Here is a 21,446-nt window from a genome sequence, read left to right as displayed (position 1 = left end):
AGTGTGTTTAAAAATATATGTAAGATTGAGAGAGAAAAAGAAATGGCATAGTGGTAAATAAGTAGAGAAGCCGGCTGTGGTGGTGCACGCCGGTAGGAATTGCTGCAGAGGCAGAGGCAGGCGGATTTCCAAACAGAAATCCAGTCTCAAGGAAATAAATAAAGAAATAAAAGTATAATAATAGATAAATAAGCCACGTAAAGATGGAAAATACACAGAAAGTCTGGATACTGTACGCTATTGTGTTTTTCAGTTTTTTGATTGCTCAAGAAGGAACAACTGCTAAAGTACACTTGATTATAAATGCTACTGAATTAATTCAACTTATATCTTTTGAAAATGCCTTGACTTCAAATTTTAAGTATAAGGATATGTTACTTGGGAAAGGAGTTTTTGTTTATGTTTCTACAGACAATGAAAAGCTGAGGATTCCTTCCAGGCTTCTGTGGTTTCATGAACCAAGACCCCCGGAAGCAATGGCCCAAGTGATTCAACATCTAAAACAGCTAAGATGATTTAGCCTCACAGACCCTGAAAATAAGGACTTATACAGGTTTCTGAGTTTTGTTATGATCCCCATGGTATGAACAGCGCCCCCCTCCAGCACGAAGCAGTTTGGAACAAACGACGTCCTAATTCCCATCTTGTTTATAAATCTTTATTTTCATTTAAATGGGATTGTTTATAATTGGTTAATGATCACAACCAATCTCTTTTTAATGGTAAAAAGGGGAATTATGGTATGTGTATGGTTTTTCATTTAGTGATACAAATTCAAGGTCAATTTTGTGGTATGTATATTTCTCCTCTTGATTAAGTATTGTGCTTATACTGATCTTTTAAAATGTACTGCATAATACAGATTATAGATAGTTACTTATAATAGTCAGAACTTATAGTTAGAAAAGTTAGGTTTTCTAGATATACAGAGATAAATTTGAGATAGGTAGACAGTCTTCAAACCTTCCAAAGACCTTCAGAAAATGGCATTTAAAATGGTTTAGGATTTTTCTTGACAATGAGAAATGTCTGCTCCTGGCAGCACCAATTACGTCTGAGAGGAAGATGGGCATCGAAGAAATTTGTTATGGAGTTTGCTTTCAACATGGCAAGATTAGCCATTTGGGCAAGAAACTGCTCTTGCCTGGACGGCTTGACTGTTGCTGTATAAACTGGACATGCAGGACCCACAGGAAAGTGACAGGCTGAACTCAAATAGTCCTTCAGGGTTCCTGATTCATGGAAGAGTCTACGAGACTTTCTGCAGGACACAGAAAAATGACTGACAGACTACCGATGCAGATGAACAGTTTGAAATTTCCTGCTTTGCTGAGAAGTCTTCCAGACACACTGTGGCCTATGGGCTGAAGATGGATGCCCCAACATTACAGAGAAACTCCAGGTGACTGTCCGGGCAGTAAGATGTCTCTGTCAATCCTAGTGTTTATGTATTATCCTTCTGTAGTCTTTGATGGAGTTGAAGACAGATAGTTATAATTATAGTTTTCCTTAGTTATGATAAAAGATAAGCTACATATAGAACTTTGGACTCACAAAGATGGGATGGATGATATTTTCTTTAAGTCTTGCTAAATGTTGATAGATAAAATATTGTAACTGTGTTCTTACTTGATAACTGTTCTTTTATATATAATTTGACTATGTTAAAGTTAAGACCTTTTTTTTGTTTAGACGGAAGAGGAGATGATGGGGAAAGTCCTGTGTATATGTCAATAAAGCACTGTTGGCCAATAGGGAAGCAAGATAGGAGGGACTAGGAGTCGAGGAGGATTCTGGGTAGGAGAAACACAGGGAGTCAAGATGTAGCTGTGATAGGGGTAAGAAGTTCGGAACTATTCTCCGGTAAGAGAAATATTTAGATCAACAATTATGGGGTAAATACTTAAGTCAGAGCTAGCCAGTAAGAAACAAGCAAGGCCAATAGCTTCATAATTAATATAGCCTCCTGTGTGTTCACTTGGGACTGATGCAGATTTGGAACAGGCTGGCTTCCCTTTACACCTCCACCCACACACCACACATACATGAACACATGAACACACACAAAACATGAAGCAACTTCAGCAAAGTGTAAATAATTCTTTAATTACAGGACATATGCACAGGGAACGATCCTTTTAACTTTTTAAATTTTTAATGTTTTCTAAATATAAAGCTAATGAAATTAACAAATACAAAAATCCTCAGGCAATGCATTTACTAAAGACCCACACATTTCTGTGTTTTGTTTTGTTTTGCTTTTGAGATAGTGTCTCATTCATCTTGGGCTGGCCTGGAGCTTATTATTGATCCAGGATGAGCATAAACTTCTGATTCTCCTGCCTCCATCTTCCAAGTGCTGGAGTTACAGGCTTGCATCCTTAAGGCAATTTACATAGTGCTGGGGCTGGGACCCAGGGCCCTATGAATACTGAGCAAGCACTCTACCAACTGAGACACACATATCTGATTTTGTTTATTTATTCATTCACCTAGTCAAAAAGCTCTTAGGGATACCAAAGACCGAAGACAGAAATACAAATGCCTGTTTTCAGAGCTCTGCTCCAAATGGAGGCAGACAGTGAACCATGGAAACACGCTGTACACAGAGAGAAAACTGTTTTGGAGTCATTTAAGAAAGGGCACCACTCGATCTTGTATGGGGTGGAAGAGAAGGCCTCTGTGAATGTGGCAGGTCTTCAGTAACAGAGATGAGAACAATGGGGCAGAGTGGAGTGGCTCACACTCGTAATTTGAGGGAAACATATGTGACTACAAAGAAAAGTTAATGTGGAGACCCCGGGGTGGGAAAGGGGACCCAGGTGGCCAGGAAGGAGTGGTCAGGAGGGAAACTGGAAACTGGTGAGATGGAAGCATGAACAAACCTTGGAACACCCAGACCTTTTTGATTTGACCAAGTAAAAAGTAAAGCAGAGATGACAAGTTCTAAATTGCTTTTCTTGCTGCTATTTTATTTATTTTCTTTTTGTTTGTAATTTTTTGTTTTCTGAGACACAGACCCTGTGTTCTGGAACTCATTATTGAGATCAGGCTGGCCTTGTACTCACAGAGATCTGCTTTCCTCTGCATCCCAAGTGCTGGGATTAAAGGTGTGCACCACTACCCAGTCTTGTTGCTGTTATTTTGAGAGAGGGTCTTCCTATGGAACACAGTCTACTCAAACTCAAGGAAACCTTCCTGCCTCAATCTCCCATGTGCTAGCATGCAGAGGTGTGCACTACCACGCCCATCTCTAAACTACAGGCCTGAATGGAGAAGCAAAGAAAGACATGAAAACCTAGCGCACACAAGAGAGACGGTGGATAGGCAACAGGCGGCCAGTCAGGCCTTTGCTCACCCCTCCACCAGCCGTATCCCATTCTTTTTTCTTTTTTTTTCTATTTTTTGTTTTGTTTTGTTTTGTTTTTTTGTTTTTTGAGACAGAGTTATGGCTGTCCTGGAACTTACTCTGCAGACCAGCCTGGCCTCAAACCCTGAGATCTGCCTCCCTTTGGGAGTGCTGGGACTAAAGGTGTGCCCCACCACCACCTGGCTCCCTATCCCATTCTTAGTATCCTGTAAAGCTAGAACTGCCTGTGGTTCTCCAAGAGCACCTGAGTCTTTCAAACCCTAAGTCCACCTGAATGATAGACAGCCTTTGTGTTTTCAGAGGGAGTTCTGTGCCACACTGTGCAATTTCCAACTAACTCTGAGCTACCCAATACCCAACATGGTGCTCATGAGCCACATGGGGCCCCAAAATGCAGCTGCTCTGAACTGAAGTGACTGGTAAATTAAGTCAGACCTAACTTCAAGACTTCTTATGAAAGAATGTAAAATATCTCATTAGTAATGTTTTATGTTGATTATATGCTGAAATGGCATATTGTTAAATTACTAAAATTAAGTTAATTTGAAAAAGGTTAAAGGATTTATTTTATGATATCAAACATATTATAAAGCTAAGACAGTCAAAACAGAGAGCCACTGACATGAGACATACAGACCACTGGAACAGAGAGCTCCAAATAAACATTGCCATATAGGAGAGGATGGCTTTTGAACAAACAGTGCTAGGAACCTGAGAGCATGCACAAGGACAAACAAAAGAAGCCAGACAGTCCCCTTGTACTCCATACAAAGATTAGTTCAAATTGACCTATGATCTAAATAAAACTGTTAGGCGAAGTCTTAGGGGAACTCTCTACGATACTGGATTTGGCAATGCTTTCCCGGATGTGACATCAAAGGCACAAGCAACGAAAGAAAGAAGTCAGTTACACTCCACATAAAAATCTAAGGCTTTTGTTTAGAGGACATTTCTCAGAGAGTGAAAGACAGACAGAGAATGGAGGTCTGTGACACAGAATGGACATCTGTGACTCACACATACGGTAAAAGTCTAGCATTCAAACAGACAAAGAACTTCCACAAGACAACAATAAAACAGAAGCCACAAAGCATGCCCGAGAGAGGGCTCAGCTGGCCAAGGCACTTGCCACCAAGCCTGACAGCCTGCATTTGAAGGACAGATTCCCAAAAGTTGTCTTTTGACCCTCACATATGTGCTGTAGCAGGTGTGCCTCTGTCCCCTAAAACTAAGCGTAGAAACAAAATAAACAAAGGGGGAGCATGGGAAGCCAGTCAGTTCAAGTCTGTAACCCAGTACTCAGCTGGAAGATGAGTTCTAGGCCAGCCCGTGTTACAAAAACAGCAAGTTCAAAGCCAGCGTGAGACGCAGAATGAGATCAGTCTCAAAAACCGGGGGTGGGAGTTGGTAAGGTGGCTCAGCAGGTACAGACACCTGATGCCAAGCCTGAAGAAGGCTGAGCTTGATCTAGGATCAACATGGTGGAAGCCGAAAATGAGAGCGCTCTCGCGCGCTCTCTCTCTCTCTCTCTCTCTCCTTTCACACACATACAGAATTTTAAAATGTAAAACAAGTATACAAAAAGGGCAGGTGAGCACCCAGCATCAGTAAAAATGGCAGAGAAACTGGAAGTTGCATGCACTATCTTAGTTACTATTCTATTGCTGCAAAGAGACACTACACCTAAGGTGATCCTTATCAAAGAAAGCACTTAACTGGGGTCTTGCTTACATTTTCAGAGGGCTAATCCATGATCATCATGGCAGCCAGTAGACAGGCATGGCCCTGGAGCAGCTGCTGAGAGCTTTCCAGTCTGATCCTCATCCACAGGCAGCAGGCAGAGACTGTGTCTAGTGTGGGCTTTTGAAACCTCAAAGCCCGCCTTACAGTAACATACCTCCTCCAAGACCACACCTCCTCCAAATCCTTCTCAAACAGTTCCCCGGTTGGGGACCATGCTTTCAAACATAGGAGCCTATGGGGGTCGTTCTCATACAAACCACCACAGCTGCTGATGGGAGCCTAAGCCGGCACAGCAGCTGTGGAAAATAGCTTCTGCGTAGGTTGCAGTTTTTGTCTAAGAGGGCAAAGAAGTTCCAGAAGTAGTGCTAATAGTGACACAACATGGACAATGAGTTTATGCTTAGAAATGGTAAAATTTGAGCTACATTTAGAAGCACACATCTCCAGGACTTTGGAGGTAGATGCAGGAGAATCACAAGTTTAAAGTAGGCCTGGGCTACATGAGACCATCTCAAAAGAGATACGGTATATTTTAACACAAAACAAAATTTCACCTGTTTTTCTTTTTTTTCTGTTTATTTACTTATTTTATTTTACTTTTTTTGGACAGAGGTTTTCATATAGCCTAGGCTGGCCCTGATCTTGCTGCCTTTGACTCCTGAGTACTGAGATTACAGGCCTATACCATCATGCCTGGCTAACTGCTTCTTATACTTTAAATGTAACTAGCTGAACAAACATTGTATGGTTCTCTAGACTAGCCCTGCCCACCACAGTCTATCCAGAGACTAGCCCTGCCCACCACAGTCTATCCAGAGACTAGTCCTGCCCACCACAGTCTATCCAGAGACTAGCCCTGCCCACCACAGCCTATCCAGGGACTAGTCCTGCCCACCCAGTCTGTCCATGTGACTGTCTTCCATCTTGGCCCTGCTGTTCCTCTACTTTAAATGATTTTTCCAACATGACAAACAACTGAAGGATTATAAAATGACCCACTATGTAAACAGAGTGGGACTTACACAAATGATTATTGTTTCCCTTTAACCTGGTCACTCTGGAGGGTCATGTGCTTAGCCAGCAAAACAGCCAATTCTTGTAACAATTCAGCCTATTCTAGAAGCCTTTCCAAGCCTGAACTACCCCCTCACTCACTGTCCCTGCTCCCATCCTCAGAGCTGTCAGATCTTCCTCCTCCCAAGAAGGATCTGACTTCTGGAGGGAGCCCAGTGTTGTCTGGTTCCAATTATGGTGAATCAGGTGGGGCACGGTCCTCAAGGATACCATCTTTGGTCATGCACAAGGTGCAAGGCTCAAACTGCAGGCAGACTGCTTGGAGCGGCTCCTAAGCAGGCCCTGAAGTGAATTCCAAGGCAGCTCAGCATGGCTACTGGAGGAACTGACTATCCAGAGCACCAGCCCTAGTGCCAAGGCTGAGGAAAACTGGACTCCAGGGGCACCTTCTAAACTTAGTGCCCTTGACCATGCTTCATGCTCACGGCTGTGAGAAGCCTACTGGTGTACGACACTCAGACTCACCATTAGGATTAGGGTACTGTGATACTGTGACTGACAGGGCTAGGCAGCAGGAAGCTGGAGGCACACAGAGCATGACTATGGACATCCAGTACACCGTGGATGATCTCTTGGCTTCTTAGAGAGTTGATGTCACTGTGAGCCATCAACACGTGTGCCCAAAGCCATAACGTACTTAGACTTTTTTTTCTTTAATGGTCACTAGGCCAACATATAAAAAGAGTCATAAAGCTGATGATATCCTTTGTCTGAATAACTTACTTCCTAGAATTTAGATTAAGGAAACAATTAAAAAGAAAAGGGCTCCAGGTACAAAAGAAGTCTTGGCAGGACCATTCCTGACACTGGAAGGCAGGAAGCAACATCAATGTCCAGCAGGAAGGGAGCTGGTGATGAGCACGTACACGGTGGGGCCTCGCTGAAAGGACGCATGCCGGGCACATAACACTGTCATCAAGCCAGGGGAGGTTTGGCAAAGTACTACTGAGAAAAAGAAACAGAGTGCCTGCAGCCTTGTATAAACGAATTTCACTGGCTAAAGACCAAAGGCAGACACTTCCAAAGTATAGCTGTGGACAGATGCCATTCTGGTGTGTCATGGAACTTCCACGATGGTGAGTACTCACAGACACATACAGTGGAATATCAGGGCTGAAAATTCAAAAACCCAGAGGAGGGGGAATGGTGTGTCATTTTATGTGGTGTGGTCAGAGAGGAGCTGAGAAAGTGACATTTCTGTCAAGGCAAGAAAGCAAAGGGCTGGGGATGTAGTCAGTGACACATGTCAGCCCCTGGACAGTCCCCAGTACACATGTGCCCACCAAAAAGGAAAGCAAAGAGTGGCATTTAACCACCTACTAGAATATTCCAGAACGGAGGACTAGTCAGAGCAAAGTTCCCAAGACATGAATGTGCTCCAAGGTGAATGGGAAAACAAGCAAGCCAGGCAGGGCCATGTGGACCATTAAAAGGGCTTTGTCTCTTACTCTGAGTGGAAGTAAAGCCATTATACGGTGCTTGGCAAAGAAATCATACACTACCTCTGGCTGCTGTATAGAAACCAGACTAGGGAACAAGAGTAGAAACAGTTAAAATAACACTAGCCAGCTCACAAGTAATGCTCATGAGAAGGCAGGAGCCACTGAGGTGATAATTCTGAAATTATGCCATACTCTGAAGAAACAATAGCACTGATGGGCAGGTTATGAATGAAGTTCAAATACTTGGAAGCGAAACTGCTCAGCTTAATAGTGTAAACAGAAAAATGTTAAGCACCGAAGGTCAAAACTCATTAAAAACAAGAAGTTCCATCACAAAGAATAACCTTTAATGTACACAAACAAATTTAAATGTTCAGAATGGAATACAGGGCACCTTTCTGAATCTGACTGTATCTTAAACATGCTGAAGAGGTGGTGAGAATGAGGTCCTGGCGTGAGTGACTCTGAAAATGATGACAGGCATCTCTAAAACTAAAGGCCAAAGGAGCCGCATATGCACCTTGAATTAGCTGCCTAAAGCTGCTTCATGGGCTGGGCATGGTGGTGCACACTTTAATCTTGGCACTGGAGAGGCAGAAGCAGGCTGATCTCTGAGCTCAGTGCCAGCCTGGTCTATAGAGCTAGTTACAGGAGAGCCAGGGCTACACAGAGAAACCCTGTATCGAAAACCAAAAGCAAACAAACAAAGCTGTTTCCCACATGATTCAGTTGTAAATTCACCGCACACATGCCAGGACTGATTATAAGTGAATAAATGAGGGAATGTCTTAGGATTTTCATTGTTGTGAAGAGACACCATGACCATGGCACTCTTAGAAGGAAAACATTTAATTGGGGTGGCTTGCTTATCATTTCAGAGGTTCAGTTCATTATCATCATGATTGGACATGGTGGCTTGCAGACGGCCATGGTACTGACAAGGTAGCTGAGAGTTCTACATCTTTTTTTTTTTTTTTTGGAGTCCTAGATCTTATAGGCAACAGGAAGTCAACTGAGACACTGGGTGGTATCCTGAGCACAAGAAACCTCAAAGCCCACCTCCACAGTGACACTTCCTCCAAGACCACACCCACCCCAACAAAGCCATACTTCCTAATAGTGCCATTCCCTATGAGATTATGGGGAGAAGGTTCCAAATAAGAGAAGATCATCCACAAGGCAATAAAGGAGGACTAGAGACATCAGCATAGTGTAGTTAGCTTAATACAGACATATACAGAAATACTTATAGCTATGTATACACATACATATCATATTCTAGCCACTGAAAGAATACAGAAACAAGAATGCCCAGGAGCAATGAAAGAAACCAAGACTCCTTAAGGAAATGGTTAATTTCCAAATAGGAAAAACAGGATAAGCCTGGTGCAGAAAACATGCAAGTGCTTCAAACAAACAAAAAAAGCAAACCAAACATTGTCAGAGATTCAACAGCCAAAGAAGGAACACAAGAACAAGAAACTAAGGTATAAAATAAATGATACAAAGAAACAACTGGCTGGGTCAACGGCAGAGAACAGACGCATCTTTGGTGCAAGTGTTTATGCAGCCACTCAGCCTGTGTGTGTAGCATACACTTCCACAAGCCCACCGTGTGATGTACACAATGACTTTCTTCTAAAAGTACAGTGTCGAAGCAGGTGACCACTCCCTGGAGCCAGGAGACCCTGAACAACATCAAGAGCATCACTCACACCCACAGCAGGCTCCTCTGGGGGCCTTCCTTCTCGAAGCCTGTGACTCAGTTTGCTCACAAGAAAGAGACACATCTCAACCAGGAGGTTCTTCTGCAGAATAACTGACGAGTAATCCTCAAAACCATCAGGGTCACCTAAAACAGGGACATTCTGAGAAACTGTCACAGCCCACAAGAGGAGCCTCTGGCTGGATGTTCTGTGCTATCCTGGATAGGATACAGAGGAAGGGCTTTAGGAAGAAACTGAAAATCTGAACAAAGTAGGGATTCCAGTCAATGGTGAGGTACTGACACCTGCTCATTAATCATGGCAAATGTTCTATCGGGAAACTCAATGGTGTCTCAAAAGAGCTATAAACCTAAAATTGGGGAGGGGGTTAAAGATTTATTTAGTTTTGCATATGAGTGGTCTATTTGCATGTATGCCTACATGACAGAAAAGGGCACCAGATCTCATTTTAGATGTTGTGAGCCACCATGTGGTTGCTGGGAATTGAACTCAGGACCTCTGGAAGAGGAGTCAGTGCTCTTAACCTCCCAGCCAGCTCTGCAGCCACCACCACCCCCAAATTTGTTTTTAATACTTTTTGAGCCAGTCTCACGTATCCTAGGGTGGCCTTGAACTCACTAGGTATCAGGAGTGACCCTGAACCTCTGACCCTCTCACTCTACCCCCTAGCACTACCATTACAGGTGTGAGCCATCAGTTGTCATTTATGCAATGCTGAGGATTGGACCCACATGGACATCATGCATGCTAGGCAAGCACTTTCATCTGCACTGCAGCCCCAGCCGCTAAAATACTTTTAAACCACCAACATTTCAAAATAAAAAACTACAGGCGCATGTAGATACCGCAAGACTTATCAAATACTAACTCTGAAAACACAGATTACATAATTGCCAGAGGTTTCAGCATCTCCCAACTGTTCCCCAATGCTGTATACACTCTGGGCAGGGAGTTTTCCAAAGCTGTTCTGAGAATTCAACTAAAAAGAGGCAGGGGATAGAAAAGTGTCAGCGGATACTTACTTCCACATAGCAATGGTGATAAATTCCCAAGAATTGCTCAAAAGTAGGTAAGAATTTTGTCTGATGGAAAGCTAAACTGCCTCCTAAGGGAGTCACAAGTGGCAGTTTGTGGACTGAAACTGGTGTGCAGACATCTTGCAAAATACAATTATTGATCCATTAACTGTCGGGTTGTGATGAGTGGATGACACAGGCCTGTATGGTGAATAGAGTGGTGGGTGAGGTGGGTGTGTCGATGCAGCATTAGGCTGTCTCTGACCTTCTGACAAGACAGGGAAAGGGAGCCACCCACGCCACAGTTATGATGGGTGTCAGGAGCAGAGGGTAATGGTGGCTGGGACAGCTCAGGACCTTTTTCTTTTAGTTTCTTGCTCTGTAGACCAGGCTGGCCTGGAACTCAGTCATTTGCCTGCCTCTGCCTCCTAAATGCTGGTATTAAAGGCTTACACCACCACTGTCCAGCATTTTTTAAAAATAAACACTGTAATCACCATATCTGGAAAAGGTGATATTCCGTTTGTTTGTTTGTAACAGTCTCATCATGCAGCCTGGCTAGCCTGGAGTTCTGCTTCCCCGGTGTTAGGATTAATGACATGTGCCACCCCACCTGGTGAAAGGGAGGAGATATTTCCTTAGGGATCCATGTTGGGGAAAGAGAAAGGATGAATCCCTGGTGCCAAATAAAACAGAAACTTGTCCAGAGATTTCAGTTTTTACAAAGTATCAGACCACCGTACAGGGCAGACTGGAGCAAGGACAATGGCAGGCCAGTGACAGAAGGGATGATAGCCTGACCTGGACTGCTTAGCTGTGCACACCTCTACCCCCCTACTTAAGCTGAGACCCCACATCAGTATTCCAGGAAGGGACCTGGAAGTCACAGGATCCTTTTATTTGTTCCTTTTCCCAATGTGGGCACACTGAACAATCTACTCTTACTGCTAGTCACTATCAGTTGTCTCATAAATTGAAATATTGGTGACCAGTGACCAAATCTACCTTGTTGGTACTGACAGAACCCAGATTTTGACCCTAAAAACTCCAGTTAATAAAAACCTTTCAAAAAGATATTGCAAGATGCCAGGTATGGTAACATATGCCCTTTGTCTCAACACTAGGAATGCAGGCAGATCTCTGTGAGTTCAAAACAGTCTGGTCTATGTAGTGAGTTCTGGGTCAGCCAGAACTACACAGTGAAACCCTGTCTAAAGAAAAAAAAAAAAACCTCTTATTTTTTAATGGCATATCAATCTGAAGTTGTTAATTCATCAATAATGCTTGCAAGGGCTACACTCCTTAAGTGATCTCATGGATGACTTTAATGTCTTCTATCCAAGGATCATAATCCATAATCTTTTTTTTTTTTTTTCAGTTTTACAAGACAGGGTTTCTCTGTAGCTTTGGAGGCTGGCCTGGAATGCTCTCTGTAGACCATGCTGGCTTCAAACTCACAGATATTTGCCTGCCTCTGCCTCCCGAGTGCTGGGAAAAAAGGCGTGCGCCACTACCACCCAGCTATAATCCATAATCTTATTCTTTGGGGCATGTGGAGTTTGAAACACACTGGCAAAATCTGATGATGACCACACTGCTAGCTCTGCTTCACCGTCATCTGTCATCACAGAAATTAACATCTTCCAATTCCTCGCTTGTTGGCACTTTGCAATGGCCTTCGGTGTGTTCTTCTGCTTCTGCTGGGTATCTGCAGGAGCTTCCTTGGCAGCTACAGTCTCTATGGAGAGCTTTTCAGAACAAATCATTCCTAACCCTATGTAACCAATTCTTACTCCCAAAAAGTGGCTTTGTATTCTTGTGTCAGGGCATGCCTGACTGAAGCCTTCACACAGGCATAAAGGTCTGACATATGACATTCTTTTCTTTTAAGAAACATTTTTTCCTTTATGCACATTGGTGTTTTGCCTGCATGTATATCATCTGTATGAGGGTGTCGGGTACCCTAGAACTGGAGTTAGACAGTTGTGAGCTGCCATGTGGGTGCTGGGAATTGAACCTGGGTCCTCTGGAAGAACAGTGTTCTTAACTGCTGAGCCATTCTTGTCCATGTCTTTACTCACAAATCTAATGGCACCTTGGCCTTAAGTAAACACTTACTAGGCACTGTGGCCTTAACCTGAGCAACTTGAGGTACAAAAGCAAAACTACCACTTATTTATTTAAATTTCAGAAAGGTTCTGCTTGCTATGCAGCCAAGAACGGGAGTACAGGAGTGTTGTACTGCACAGGTCTTATGCTGGGTGCTATGGATAAAACCCACGGCTTCCTGCGTGCTGGGCAAGCACTCTCCCAACTAAACTACACACCAGCCCTGATTTTTAACTTTGTAAAGATTTATTTTTAATTATGAGTAGTGGCTTGTGTCTGCCTGTATTGTGCACATGCCCTGAAGCCCAGAAGCACTGGATTCTATGGAGCTGGCTGGGAGCTGCCTGATCTGAAATGGGGCTCTCTGGGAGAGCAGCACCGAGCCCTCTCTCCAACCCTAATTTGTTTGTTTTTACACAAGGTCAGGCTATTTGGCCCAGGCTGACTTCAAACTCACTATCCTTCTACCTCAAGTCTCAAATGCTGGGAGTACAGGGGTGCAACACTGTAGTCAGCACACATTTTTTTTCTTAATTTCACAGATACAAGATTTGTTCTTGTAGGGCAGTGGTGGTGCCCACCTTTAATGCCAGCACTCAGGAGGCAGAGGCAGGCCGATCTAGAGTGAGTTCCAGAAGAAGCCCTGTCGCAAAAAAAAAAAAAAAAAAAAAAAGCAAACAACAAAAGATTTGTTCTTACCAAAGATTTTAGAAACTTTAGCCTAATGGCTCAAGCACCTTTTTACCTAACAGTAGCACTTTTTGGCTTTGTTTTGGCAAAACCCAAGGCTAGCATTACTACTCTTGTGCTGATTACAGAGGGTTACTTGAACACAGTTGTTCTGAGTGACTAATGAGTGGGTAGCATACATCGGGATCCGCTGAGCAAGATGATGTATATGCAGAGCAGGAAGGGGGGAAACTTCATCATGATACTCTTTCTGGGGCGCCGGGCAGAGCAGTACAGGGAACTGAACACCGGACCCAAGCACGCCGGGTAAGCACGCTACCACTGAGTTCTTCCAGACGCCATTCAAAAGCACACAATTTAAAAGCCACGAGCTGTTTCTTTTCTGGAGTCTTCCGCTTACGATTTTCAGGTTAACTAAAACCGCGAATAAGTGGGAGACCATTGCACCATCCTCCCTTTCTCTTAGAGTTTTCTCTCAAGTATGATCTGTGCACCTAAGCACTTTCACATTCACGGTCTCTTCATCTCTGCACAGGCCTATGTGCCCCTTCGCGGAGGAGGTAACTGAGACAGGAAAATGCCAGATGCCCGAGGTTACACAGCTACGCAGGGCACCCGCGAGATGCCATGCCCGGGCTCCACCTGGCGGAGGGCGGGCTGGGCCCTGGCCTCGAAGAACCCGAGCTCTGGTTCAGGCCGAGGCCCCGTCTCCTCGGCACGCAGACTGCCCACCGCAAGTAACTTTCCTCCGCAGCCCAGGGAAGCCGCTGCGGCCCGAGCTCCGCCCCGGTCCCGCCCGCCGGTAAGCCCCGCCGAACCCCCGGCACCTGAATACTTACCTCCAGCGCCGGCGATCCTCTGCACCGGAAGTGTTTCCTCGTGACCCGGAAGCGATGCGCCCAAAGCATCCGCAGGTTCCGCTCTGCCGGCTTTACTGGGTGTGGGCCTTCCTCGCCCTCCTCTGCCTGATCTTCCCTAAATGCATACTGCAGGGTGAAGCTTTAATGGATTTTTGTTTGACTTGAGACAGGGGCTCACAGTGTAGCCCCGACTCGCCTCCAACTTGGAGCAGTTCAAGTTACAGCCTCCACACTGTTTAGAAAGAACTTGGTTCGAATCTGAGCTAGAAACCCACTGTATAAGAGGGAGGACAAACAGATTCTCGTGTTATAATTCAGACAAAAAGAAATCACTATAATATATTAAAAAGCAGCCACTGAACGTCTCTGCTCCTCTGGAATTTATAGTCAGAGAATGGAATCACATAGTGGATATGAAATCCATAATGTGCTAAGTGTTACAGAGTATTGGGTTAAGTGAGACAGGTCAGTTCAGCCGGCGAAAGGGGGCCGAGTTTAGGCAGAGGGGGTAGCCAGCCTCCGCAAGGGGCAGGGATGTTACAGGTGCCTAATAGTCTTGCCTTTTATAGTCTCCTATGCTAAATGGGGCTGAGTGTGACCCATAGGATATTGGAAAAATACATGGCTTGCGTTCCAAGATTAAGTCAGAAAAACACTGTGACTTCCTCTTTGCTCTCTTGATCACTCATGGGAAGTCCCACATCGTGAGGTTCACATGGGCAGTTACCAAGCCTCCTGTCAACAACTAACTCAGCATGGAAGCCAAACGGATAAACTGTCTCCAGAGTTCACCCTCCTGTCCCAGGTCAGCTGATGGCGGCCCTGACCCCTGAGTCTTTTAATCGTGTGTTGGTGTGGGTGGGTGGGTTCGGGTGTGGTGTGTGTACACGTGTGCGTGAACCTGTCAGGTGTCCAGCTCTATCACAGTCCATGTCACTCCTCTGAGGTAGGGAAGCCCCGGCAGCCTCCTTCCTCTCTGCTTTGGCACTGGGGTTAAAGGTGTGTGGGTGGCCACACCTGGCTTTGTACGTGGGTGCCTGAGATTCAAACTCAGAACTCCATGCTTGCCCAGCAAGCACCCAGTGAGCCGTCCCCACTACCCAAATCAGTTGTGTGTGTGGACTTCTGACCTTTCTTTTTCTTTTCCAACGCTGAGGATGAGGATGAAACTTTACACTTGCTGCTCCAGACTCCTGCTGCTGTGACTTCCTCCTAATGGCGAACTATAATCATCAACTAGGAGCCAAAACAAACTTCCTAAGCTGCTTCTATCAAAGTATTCTATCACAGCAGTAAGCAAATAACTAAGGGCTGGAGAGATAGCCCAGTGTACTTGCTACGCTTGCAAAAGGGTTTGGGTTCCATTTCCAGCACCCGCATGGTAGCACAAAATCTTCTAACTCCAGTTCCAGGGGATCAGAAGCTTTCTTCTGGCCTGTGTATAAAGAAAACATACATGTATATTTTTAACTACATAGAAAGCCCCAGCCCGACTACATGATGAGACAATGTCGTGTGTGTGTATGTGTGTGTGTGTGTGTGTGTGTGTGTGTGTGTGTGTAAAGAAAAACTAAACAAAAGAAAGAAACGTAGCTAATACAGAGATGGAGCTTGAGGTCTGAAGGGAACAAATACAGGACTTGCCCTAAAGGGGTCAGTATGAAGCCTGGGTAAGGACAATGATCTTTTGGGGATGTTTGGTTTTTTGTTGTTTTGTTTTTTGAGACAGTGAGAAAGATGGTTTATTGTACACGGGTTACACTTGGCCACAAAGTGAGAACAGAACGAGTCCAGAACGCGGCAGGTCCGGGCAGAGGGCCAGCAGGACTGTTTGAGTTGTGGGTAGTAAGGAAGGCCCGCAAGTCTCGAGGTAGTGTCTCTGCGAGCAGACGCTGAGGTTCCAGGTCCATTGAGACTTACATGGATGGATAGTAGCACACAGTCCAACAACTTGTACCAGCGTCCCGGCCCGGCCTTCCAGCATCCTGCACTTCTGCTCCTCCGCCTCGATGGGTGGACCCACAGCCGATTTACCCGGACCTCTCTGCCTCATCTTTCTTCCCTTGTGCTCAGCCTACGCATTCGCTCCTCCCTCCACTTCGCTCTCATGGCACAGGAGTCCCAAGGAAGATGGCGCTAAGGCTGAGATCGATGTTTGTTTTTGAGACAGGGTTTCACTATGTCACCCTAGCTGGACAGAACTCTCTACATAGAGTTAGCTTGGAACTCACAGATACCTGTCTGCCTCAGACTCCCTAGTCCTGGGATTAAAGGTGTGAGCCACCATGCCCAGCATGGAAGATGTTTGATAAGTTGAGTTATATATCCTCTACCTGAAGATATATTGGAACCAGCCTTCACTACAGAATGTGATTTTATTCAGAGACAGGATCCTTTGGGGGGGGTTACAGAAACATTATTGATGGTAATCAACAGAGTATGACTCCCTAAGCTCCTCCTTCCAAGGGTTTGGGATGGAAACCGTGAGGGAAAAGATACTCAGAATGGTGGGGAAAGTTGGACAGGGACTCCTCAGTGGTCGAGGACCTCTCCCTCTCATGATCTTGCTGGGGTGGGTGGTCCAGAGCTTCTTAGGGAAGACCATGATCCACCACCCTGTTGCTGTATTCGTAAGTCAGCTGGACATGGTGTGTCACACCTGTAATCTCAGCATTTTTAATTCCAGCACTCAGGAGGCAGAGGCAGGAGAATCTCTCTGAGTTCCAAGCCAGCCTGGTCTACATAGCAAGTTCCAGGGCAGCCAGGGCTAAATAAAGAGAACTTGTCTCAAACAAACAAAGAGGACCAAGGAGATAGCTGATTCTGTCAAGGTGCCACTGCACCTGTCTGGTAACCTGAGTTCAGTCCCTGGAACCCACCTAAAAGTAGAAGGAGAGAACCTGCTCCACAAAGTTGTCCTCTGACCTCCACATGTGTGCCTTAGCATGTGTGCCCTCCAGCCGACATCATTCACTCACATACATGCACACACGATAATAAATATATGTTTTTAGTAATGAATTTTATTTCTATTCTATGGACATTGTTGTTTTGCCTGCATGTATGACTGTGCAGGGGTGTTGGGATCCCTGGAAGTGGAGTTGCAGACAGCTGTGAGATGCCATGTGAGTACTGGGAATTGAACCTGGGTCCTCTGGAAGGACAGTGCTCTTAACCACTGAGCCATCTTTCCAGCCCAATAATAAATATTTTTAAGAGAAAAATAAGTGCTGGGCAATGATGGTGCATGCCTTTAGTCCCAGCACTCAGGAGGCAGAGGCAGGCAGATCTCTGTGAGTTTGCGGCCAACTGGTCTACAAAGTGAGTTTCATGACAGCTAGAGTTGCTATACAGAGAAATCCTGTTTCAAAAAACTGAGGGGTGGGGGCTCAACTGGATAAATGTTAAAATCTAATCTAAATGTCTAGTCTAAAAAGAAGGGGTTTGGACACAGATACACACATGAGGATGTCATGTGAAGATGAAGGCAAACACAGAGGGATGCTCCTATAGGTCAGGAAACAACAGAAACCCCCCAGCCAAGCCACCGGGAGCTGAGACAGCCACAGAATAGATTTCTCAAGCCTTCAGAAGTGCCACCAGTCTACTTGGTTTCAGACTCCTGGCTAATAAAATAAACGTCTGTTGCACAAGCCACCTAGTGTGTGACATGTACAGTGTTTTGACAGCCTAGCTCTAGCAATGCTAATGTAGGTACACAGTGCTTTGTGAAACCTGTTACTACCTGTCTCCAAATGTAAAAAAATTCTGTGTGGCTGCTGCAGGCATAGTTACTTCCTTATTTTCTGGAAGTGCCTAGAGGACTCCCGCTGAGTTTAGCTTTGCCTGTGCCCTGCAAGTCTCCATTAGTATACAGCACAGCTCTGTGACAGGTTTGTCTCTAACCATGTCTGTGATGTCTAACATGGCTCAATATGGAACAGGGTAAACATTGCCCTCATTTAGCTCCTCCATGCTCTCCCCACCTGATGGACTAAAGCTTGGAAAGCATGAGTAAAACAAATCCTTCCTCCCTTTAAGTTATTCCAGTCAGGTATTCTGTCATGATAATGAAAAAGGAATCCCAGGACCAGTGAGATGGTTCAGCAGGTAAAGGTACATTCCACATAAGCCTGATGACATGATTTCCATCTGTGGAATGAATCCACAGCTGAACCAACTCAAAAAAACAAAAATTGTCTTCTGACTCACACACACACACACACACACACAGGCATGCAGGCATGCAGGTGTGCACACAGACTATTAAAAGTAACTAATACGTTAGATACAGGGACAGGAATATAGAGGTGGGTACAAGGGCACGTTTTCCATATACCAGTCTTTACCATTGTTGGTTCCCAAGCCTGGGATGGAGGCCACAGAAAGACAGCTCAGATTGAGGGGAGCAGGAGAGAAAAGGGTTTCCTCACCCTGGAGTCTTGCCAGCTACATCAAGAATTTCAGTGCAAGTATCAAAATTTGCTGAGAGCCGGGCGTTGGTGGCGCATGCCTTTAATCCCAGCACTCGGGAGGCAGAGACAGGTGGATCTCTGTGAGTTCGAGACCAGCCTGGTCTATAAGAGCTAGTTCCAGGACAGCCTCCAAAGCCACAGAGAAACCCTGTCTCGAAAAACCAAAAAAAAAAATTTGCTGAGAAAAGTTGCCTGCATATAATTCCTTTTATACAATGATATAATGTTAAATTATTAATGACCCATACTAAAAGCTTGAGTGTCTGTGACCAAATGTGGCCTTCTCCTTTTCCACTTGAAAGCCTACTATGTTCTAGATATTTCATAAGCAAGACTATAAACTCTGTTTACAGTAAAAACAAAACAAAAAAAGCTGGGTGGTGGTGCTGCATGCCTTTAATCCCAGCACTCAGGAGGCAGAGTCCAAGGCCTGAGTGGTAACCCTTGCATAAACTCTATGGCACATGGTTTTGCTTTATTAGCCTGTCATCCTTTCCAAGGAGCCTAGGAAGCATCCCATGATCTCATTTATCAAGAATGAGGCAAATGGGTAAGACAGATTGTAGAAACCTTCTGAATAATGTAACTTCAGAAGCCATTAAAACAATGTACTGCTGAGACACCGGAGCCCATGCCTACACTTGGGTGTGCACTTTCTCCAGCCCCTCTGTATCAATCCCTGTGCTTAGATCTACGTTAAAACCTCTTCCTAATACACTCCAACCTGGCCTCACACAGGCTTATCCTGAAATTCTTTTCTGCAGGGATATTGAGAACCCCAGTTTCACCTGAGTGGAGACCTCTGAGAAGCGCTCCTTGGGCTGGTGCAGGTGGCCACATGGAGCTGTCTCTGGTGAGACTCCACTGCTAAAGACAGAATGCGTTCTCTCTCTCTCTCTCTCTCTCTCTCTCTCTCTCTCTCTCTCTCTCTCTCTCTCTCCCTTTGCAAGGCCCATTCATTCTCATCTTTCAAGGCTCAGGCCAATATCAATGTCTCTGAAAAGGCCTCCCTAATTGTCCCCTGTAGCTGACTGTGTTTCCTGAAGATGGCTACAGCAACATCTCCAGTGTCTACTGCTTTGAACAATGAACTTCTGTGCAAGAGATACTGTGTCAAAGGCAGGCATAGCACTTACCTGTCCTAAAAGCCAACCACCATGTAAAAACTGTGCCTATCCCGAAGGTACCCAGCTGCCAGCATCCAGCATCAGACCCGGGAGCAGAGAAACCATCCATGGGGTCAAGAGATGGATGCATGAGAAGGCAACAACGGCAGAGTGTGAGGTGGGATCCAGGTGGTGTGGGTGCAGTGTGAGGTGAGATCCAGGTGGTACAGTGTGAGGTGGGATCCAGGTGGTGCAGTGTGAGGTAGAATCCAGGTGGTGCAGTGTGAGGTAGAATCCAGGTGGTGCAGTGTGAGGTAGAATCCAGGTGGTGCAGTGTGAGGTGTGGGTGCAGTGTGAGGTGAGATCCAGGTGGTGCAGTGTGAGGTGGGATCCAGGTGGTGCAGTGTGAGGTGAGATCCAGGTGGTGCAGTGTGAGGTGGGATCCAGGTGGTGCAGTGTGAGGCAGAATCCAGGTGGTGCAGTGTGAGGTGGGATCCAGGTGGTACAGTGTGAGGCAGAATCCAGGTGGTGCAGTGTGAGGTGGGATCCAGGTGGTGTGGGTGCAGTGTGAGGTGAGATCCAGGTGGTGCAGTGTGAGGTGGGATCCAGGTGGTGCAGTGTGAGGTGGGATCCAGGTGGTGTGGGTGCAGTGTGAGGTGGAATCCAGGTGGTGCAGTGTGAGGTGGGATCCAGGTGGTGCAGTGTGAGGTGGGATCCAGGTGGTGCAGTGTGAGGTGGGATCCAAGTGGTGCAGTGTGAGGTGCGATCCAGGTGGTGCAGTGTGAGGTGGGATCCAGGTGGTGCAGTGTGAGGTGGAATCCAGGTGGTGCAGTGTGAGGTGGGATCCAAGTGGTGTGGGTGCAGTGTGAGGTGGAATCCAGGTGGTGCAGTGTGAGGTGGGATCCAAGTGGTGCAGTGTGAGGTAGAATCCAGGTGGTGCAGTGTGAGGTGGGATCCAGGTGGCGCAGTGTGAGGTGGGATCCAGGTGGTGCAATGTGAGGTGAGATCCAGGTGGTGCAGTGTGAGGTGGGATCCAGGTGGTGTGGGTGCAGTGTGAGGTGAGATCCAGGTGGTGCAGTGTGAGGTGGGATCCAGGTGGTGCAGTGTGAGGTGGGATCCAGGTGGTGCAGTGTGAGGTGGGATCCAGGTGGTGCAGTGTGAGGTGGGATCCAGGTGGTGCAGTGTGAGGTGGGATCCAGGTGGTGCAGTGTGAGGTGGGATCCAGGTGGTGTGGGTGCAGTGTGAGGTGGGATCCAGGTGGTGCAGTGTGAGGTGGGATCCAGGTGGTGCAGTGTGAGGTGGAATCCAGGTGGTGCAGTGCTTGATGTGCATTCTTCTCCTCCTCCTCCTCATCCCAAGACAAGGTGTAGGCAGAGTTTTCCCTGTCTAGGCAGCTGCTTCCCAAATAACCACTCAGAGGCTTAATACTGCTTATAAATGCTCAGCCGATAGCTCAGGCCAGGCTTGTTGCGCGCGCACTAACTCTTACACTTACATTAACCCATTCTGTTCATCTGTGCACTGCCAAGTGGCTGTGGCTTTCTCTGTCCTCTAGCATCTCTTGCTTCCGGAGGCTGGCCGGCGTCTCTCTTTGACTCTGCCATTCCTTTTCCCTGTATCTTCAGTTTGATCATGCCACCTATAAGTTTTGCCTGGCCTCAAACTCACAGAGATCTGCCTGCCTCTGCCTCCTGAGGAATTTGCGCTACCACGCCCTGACCACAGCAACTCTTATAAAGGAAAACATGTGAGGCTGGCTTCCCACATTAGTCATGGTGGGAAGCATGGTGGCATGCAGGCCAACATGGTTCTTCTGGAGAGGGAGTGGGGAGCT

At 45.9% G+C, this 21,446-nt stretch overlaps 1 protein-coding gene across 1 annotated transcript in view; it reads right to left on the bottom strand.

Moving 5' to 3' along the window:
• Manbal (mannosidase beta like) overlaps positions 1–14,238 on the bottom strand; it is a 32,190-nt gene extending 17,952 nt beyond the window's left edge. Inside the window, exon 1 of the mRNA XM_005084594.4 lies at positions 14,011–14,238. The gene's annotated coding sequence lies outside the window, so the exon portion shown is untranslated. The remainder of the gene's footprint in view (positions 1–14,010) is intronic.
• Positions 14,239–21,446: the final 7,208 nt, after the last annotated feature.

The sequence above is a fragment of the Mesocricetus auratus genome, unplaced genomic scaffold (genome assembly GCF_017639785.1).
Source record: "Mesocricetus auratus isolate SY011 unplaced genomic scaffold, BCM_Maur_2.0 Super-Scaffold_100028, whole genome shotgun sequence".
Taxonomy (NCBI): domain Eukaryota; kingdom Metazoa; phylum Chordata; class Mammalia; order Rodentia; family Cricetidae; genus Mesocricetus; species Mesocricetus auratus.
The sequence above is the reverse complement of the archived record's forward strand: the minus strand, read 5'-3'. Positions and strand labels throughout refer to the sequence as shown.